The following is a 7,001-nucleotide window of genomic DNA, read 5'->3' on the forward strand; positions in this document are numbered from 1 at the left end:
GAATGGCTCTTTCTCCTGCCTCTTCTGCCTTTGTCTTGCAAACTCTCTCAGCCTTTACCACGATCACTCTCAGTACACCACAGTTTATACCCTTTTCTGGTATCCTTTTCAACTCCAACATGCTTCAACCCTGCCAGGACTTTTTGCACCTCCGATCCCACACAAAGAATGTTTCAGTTTGTTTTGATCCTGAGGCTGGGTGCAGATGCTCTTGCTACCCCCCCAAAAAAATCCTTCTGTTGTCTCACTTATCACAGCCCAAGTAGCAGCTCAAGGAGGATGCTGGATGCTTTGGCTTTCCATCAGCTGTCACCTCTCTGTGCCTCAGGAACTTGACCAGCTGTGGAGAGTGAATGGCTTTTCTCCTGGGGTCCTTGGTCATGCACAGCACTGGGGCTGCAGAGCAGCTCTCCTTGTAGATAGGAATCCAAGTCCCTCTTTTTCTAAAGGTAATAATGAGGCAGTGGTTTAAAGTGCTTTTCTCAAGCTCAGAGGTACATAAATTTATATCTGTATGAGTCTTTAATCTCTTTCTTTACCTGAAGCCTGCCTCTGATTTACATTTGCAGTTTAAGGCATATCCTATTTTAGAAAGATATTTCTGCTTCTATTCAGAAAAAACCAAAATCATAAAAAAATGCATAAGATGCCAAAGCTTTACTCATGCCAAAATCCGTAACAAGGTCTATTTAATTCCTTATTCTAGACTAATGTTATGGTGGAATAATTAAGTTCATATGTCATTTCAGACTGAATAAAGGGCAGTACCCTGAGGAACTTCAGAGAGCTTCACCTCTGCTGTGGACCGAGAGACAAAGCATCCAGCTGCCAAGGACCAGGCAGTGGTGGCACCAGATTTGCCCCTGGTGCAAGGTCACAGTTTACAGCAAAAGCCACAGAGCATTGCTGGCTTTAATTAGGTGAGGATCCAGAACCTGGGCTGTCTCATTCCATTGGCTGAATTGCATCATTCTGCAATTTTGGTATCTGCCAGCGTGGGCCCAGTATTGCCTTGAGGCAGCTCCTCGTGCCCACATGTGGGCACATCCTTGTGGCTCTGCTCCCACCTCCTCCAGGACTTCCCCCAGGGACTGGTGTGTGCAAAACTGGACACCAGCATGGATTTCAGGGCAATTAGTGCTAAAAAAGGACTCGATTCTGGCTCTGTCCAGTAGGTGGGAGATTTGACAGGGACACTGGTGAAGTCAGGATTTAGTTGAATTGGCCAAAATGACCAAATGTCTGAAGAGCTACCTGCAAAGAGGCATTAAAAAGCACAGGTTTGCAGCTGGGGGTGCAGTCTGAGCATCTGACCATTCCACTATAATGACTTTCATCCTAATAATAACTTAAATGGTTTCTTAAACATTAACTTGAACTTGCTCAAGGGAATGGCCTTTCTTTCTTTATAATAATTTCACATGAAGTACAGCATGAACGTTGGAGGGTAACTGGAGTTAATGTCAATTATGAATCACCAATTTCCTGCTCTAAATAGCATTTCTTCTCAGAAACTTCCCATATGATGAGTTGCCCTGCAGATTTAACCCAAACTGGCTAGCTGAGACTCGATTTCATTTAGGGCTTCCTTTTAAAACATGAGGTGTTGCACGGGGAGTGGCCACAAAATCCTGAGTCATAGACAAATGATTTCACTTTAATTTTTCACGGTACATAAAATAGAAAAACATCTTCTCCACTTTGCTTATTGCATTTTTACTGCAAGAAAAGAATATTGTGTGGGTATTGGCAGGAGGCTGCAATAAAATAAGGTTGCTATTGTTAGTAGCTGTTTGTAACTTGCCAGGTCAGTTTTACAGCTCCAAGCAAATTTATGGGTAGTTTTTTGTCATTATGGAAATGTTGTTCAAACCACAATCATAACTTCATGTTATCCTGAGGAAGGCAATGATGTTTTTCTCAACTGAGTGGAGATATTCCTGCTACCTTAGAGTTTTCTCCACCTTGTGCAAAACATCCTGGAAATGAGGCCGCAGTTTGATGCTCAGTGACATGCAAGACTCAAGGGGGCCCTCAGGATGTGACCCTTGCTGAGGGAAGCTACTTCAAACCACATTTAGAGTCCGTAACCCCCAGTTTGTATTCATACAAAGCTTCCAGCTGTGCCATTGGGTACTGTTTAGGACTTTCTGCAAACTCAGACTTCTTGAGAAACTCTGAGGACAGGAATCAGCAGAAATGTCATAGTTTGTGGTTTGGGATAGTGGGGTAGAGAGATCAGTGTTGATGCCCAAGGTGCACCACACATCACCCACGTGGGGACGTGGAGATGCAAACACTGGAGACATTTCCACATGCAAGCTTCCACGTTCTTTGGTACTCTGATAAACATCTGACACACCACAAGTTTTCACAGAGAGATCCTTTCTCTCTCTATCATGTGGAAGACATGAGCTGCAAATTGCTCACTTCACATCAGGTGTCATTATCCCACAGTGTTTGATGCAAAACTTTCCCTGCAGCCTTGGAAAAAGGTGTGATATTTAACACTGACCTACATACAACTGTGGATTGTTAGCTGGCTGGTTAAGCATCTACTGCACATGCTTATAAGATAATTTGAAACAACCTTGAAGATGGAATTCATCTACCTTAACTAAGGTGTTCAACAGCTGGATGACTAAATCAAGCTGACTCTTGGCTCCTTTTGTTATTAATGAACAGATACTGCCAAAAGGGAGCTCCACCTCCCATCAGGAGCAAAATGAGCAGCCCTTCAGGCAGTACCTGTTTGTGGTTCCCACTGACAGAGAGGGGAGCCCAGCTGAGACTGAGGCAGCTGCCTTCAGGAAGGGGGGATAAACCTCACAAGTGTCTGCAGAACTGTTGGTCCATGTTGTTGAAATTCAGGGAAACACAGCAGCTTTCCTCTTTCTCCATTAGGCATAAAGTAGTGGCAGAGGACACCAGAGAGGTGCAGCCAGTCACTCCAAAGGGCGTGGGACAAGGATCAGGGTGACAACAGTCGCTTCTAGGGAAAAGGCACTCCACCTTTCAGCAACCTGAAGATATTTTTCCTCTCTTATTTACAAGTTTCTCATATAATTGAGCTGCTTTTTTTCTCTCAGCCCTGATGTTAGTGTCCCCCAGCAGCTTTTCATCCAGCTGCTCAAATTAAATCCATTTTAACAGCAAGGCTGAGATCTCACAGAGAAAACTAAGTTTCTGGACAATTTCTTGGACATGTGAGGAGATGTGGTGCTTGGGCAGGAATGTTGCATCCTATTGCTGTCCTGCAGAGGGAAACCAAAGCACCCACATTTTGCAGCCTGAGGAGGCAAGAAGCCACAGGATGTGTTTGCTATTCAGTGAGAGTGTGCTGCCCCTTGCTCAGCCAGCAGTCTTGTAGGGGCTTTAAAAGCAGTTGAAAAAAAATCTGGGAGTGAGCAAAGGTCAAAGAGTTTAAACCCACATAATCAAGAGATGGGGGGATCAAGGAGCTGATGGCTATGTTGGGGAAAACCTGAGTGGGTAACCATGGGGGACATAGGGAAAAAATATGTAAGAATCCAGGTTTCTTCACTTGTCCTGTACAAACTGGGGCTCCTGGTGAGTGCAGGGCAGCCTGGCTGTGACTTTGTGTGCCTGAACCACTCATGAAAACCTTCCCATGCCACAGCATTGCTCGTCTCTCCCCCAGACACGGCCCCGCTGCTGCTCATCCAGGATCTCCCTTGGCACACTGTTTGCATTGCCAGGCTCCTCACTGGCCTTTTTAAAGCACTGATAGTCCACAGCAATCTGTGCCTTGTGGGCAGCACCCTGCTGAGGAGGTGACCCTACCTGGCCAACTGCTTCTTCCTGCTGGAGCAGCCAGGGGACACCAACTTCTGCTCCTCCTGCAGCTGCATTTTCAAGTCAGCCTAAAGGCTAAGCATTGTCCACAGGCAATATGTCTTTCTGTCTCAAAATTAATAAGCATATAATTTAGACCTAATTTTCACAGACTTCTCCATAGCAGCTTTATCCCCAGATGACAGGAGCCTTGCTGTAATAACAGCATTTGTGTAAATTACTGAATAAACATTTCCATTTACTGTTTCTTAACAGCACACAGTCATTAATACATACAAATATTGAAAAAAGAGACCCACTTAGTTTGCAGACGATTATGTGTGTTTAGGTGTTTAAATATCCTTGCATAACAAATCTGAGATAAAGCACCATGGGGAGAAAGATGAAAAGCTTTAAGTGTCTAAACAGACTTCTGTGCCACCTGCTCCTTCATTGCTGTATGTGGTTATGTAGTTTTATTTCATGGGACTATTATTTGCCTAATATTTATTTTTATTATTACAGTGATAGAAAAATACTTCCTCTAAGAATTCTGAGTACCTCTTACATATACAAAGTGTAAATTCATAAGTACTACATTTTTTGTTGCTGCAGATTGCCATTACAACGCTTTCAGCTCCTCCTACATTCACAACTATGAGAGGAATACTGATGGCCAATCCCCAAATATAGACCCTCCTTCATCAATTCAATAATGGAACAAAGCATGGCCTTTCCTTGAACTGCATTCCTGTGCATCCCACTCCCTCCAACTGCTTCCAGCAAAGGCTGCAGTGTCTATGCCTGTGTGTGAGTGTGTATCTACACTTAAAGGTTGTCCTTGTGCTTGTGCTCCTTTCCTGGTCTTTGCAGATCAGACACAACCAGCACAGATACCAAGCCTGTTCTGACAGAACGTTTGATGATTTTGAGGTCTGTTACCTGCTGTCTCAGAATGTCAAAATTGCCTGGGGGAGGTTACAAAGTGGCAGCACTGGAAAATCCTTAAGATGAAAATGAAATATTGTGTTTTCTGCACAACTCTGAATGCATTTCACAACACATGCATGATGGAGAGGTGAAATCCTGCCCCTTTGAAGAAGGAACATGGGCTTGATGATGTCAACAGGGCAAACATTTGGGCCCCATTGAACTGCAGCCAATGGTAGTCCAGTGCTTTTCTGAGGACAAACATGAGTCTTGTAGGTCATACAGTGGTGGTGGAATAAAGAATAGGATTGCAGGCCTCCAATGCACTTAATGGGGATTGAACCAGAGAGTTTGGTAGAACTCTATGAAGTAGTGGGTCTCCATCTCTTCCAAATTACACCCTGAGGCTACAAGGAAGGGATTTATCTCACCTGATTCTCTATTAAAAAAAAAAAAAAAATTAGTTCAACTGAGTCACCAGAATATTTATGGTTGTTTACAGAGAGTAAAACTGCTATTGATGTCAATCTGAATTGGGCCTGTACTGGAAGTAATTTGGAATGGAAAGTCTACTTTTGCTTCTGGAAGAGCCTAAATTTAGTTTTCAGACCAATACTTCTAGGTGAGATAAGCCTCTTTTGAAAGGAACTCAGATCAGAACTGATGGGAGCAGAATACCTTAAATCTTCTGGAAATATTATCTTATATCTGGGGTCATCTCAGATGTCTAGTGGTCTTTGAAAACTGAGCTCTGAGCTCCTGTTCTTTCTGCTTTTATTTGTTTCTTCAAAATGTCTGGTTTTATGGGCGGGATTAAGGCACAGTGTTTGAGAGAGGCTAAAGATTTATGAGCAGCTATGAAAAAGTTATGGACCACAGTGTTCTTGAGTTGGAGGGAGGCTACATTTAATGTTTCTACTTTTGAGCTTGTGATCATGTGCAAGTTCATTCAGAAGGCCACAAATGAGAGTGTCAGTTTATAAGTCACCAAGCTGTGCAGTCAATTAATTGCTGATTAACTTCCACTGGCTGCCAAACAGAGTCTGGAACCTAAAGATAAAAAAATTGGAAGTCACTTTTGCTGATTTTCCTGTATTAAGGATTTGTGCTGTGGTAGCAAATTGCTGAGCACTACATCTCAAAAATACTACTGTTTGAGGAATTATTGATAATTGTTTAGTATGCTTAGCACCCCACAAAAAAAAAAAAAAAAAAAAAAAAAGTACAGGTATTGTCACCTGCAGATGACACAAAGATAGGAAGCTTAAGTGGTGCCAGAAGAAAACCCTAAACACCATTTTCAGTGAGGAGCACGAGTAGAATATCTACTGTCTCCCTAAATCTGGAGGATTTAATCCAGAAGCTACTTTGTCTTGCACATGGGAAGTTCTTAGGGAAAGCAACCAGAGTATTTAAATCAGTTTCTTGCCAGAGGAAAAAGACAGACAACACAGCAGTACAACGACAAATAGCCTTCATTTTAAAGGAGGGTGTTGGCTAAATTAAAAAAGGTTTCTGTGTGTAGTGTCTCTGTTTAAGGTGGGAGCTGTGCCAGAGCAGCAGCCTCAGCCTGTGGTTACACTGAGGTGAAGGTGCTGCTGGGCTTTGCCACCACCTACGCTGGGTGACCTCAGTGGCATCTGCAGGGAAACAAAGAGCTGGGACACATTTGGTCAGGGAGAGAAACACAAGGTTGACTCAAGAGGCAAAACAATGTAAACACTGAATATGAAGGGAGAAATGTGCAGCAAAGCTGACATCCTAAGAATTTTGGTCCTAAGTGGGTTGTTTGTTTATCCCACCAGTCAAACCTGGCTGTGCAGCAAGGCAAGCCAAAGAAAGTCTCCTTTATTGTTTCCATGATGCCTACTCATCTAAAAGCCATCCCCCTTTTAGATTATTCTATTTTTAAGGCATAATTCCCATCTGTTCTTTGATCTTATACCACATAAGACATTTAGCTAATAACATCATCCATCAAATACCAACTTGCCTTTAGAGTTCAAACACAATTGACACAGAGCCCTGTCCATCTGCTGGCCAGAACAGATCCAGCTTGTGAATGGCCAGCTATGTTGCCTATTTTTTAATTAACCAGCTTAGGTCTGTGCTTCACACACTCCTGCAGGATGACTAGGGGTCACTACACAGGGAAGTGAAACACCCTCCTCTGCAGGGAAGAGAGTTTGGTGCATCCAGAGCTGTGATGTGTTTGTTGTAAGTGGTGTTTTCCAGTGGATGGAGCCTGCCTTCAGCCTCTCAGGGCTTTTTTTTTT

This window comes from Pyrgilauda ruficollis, unplaced genomic scaffold (genome assembly GCF_017590135.1).
Source record: "Pyrgilauda ruficollis isolate IOZ18807 unplaced genomic scaffold, ASM1759013v1 scaffold85, whole genome shotgun sequence".
Taxonomy (NCBI): Eukaryota; Metazoa; Chordata; class Aves; order Passeriformes; family Passeridae; genus Pyrgilauda; species Pyrgilauda ruficollis.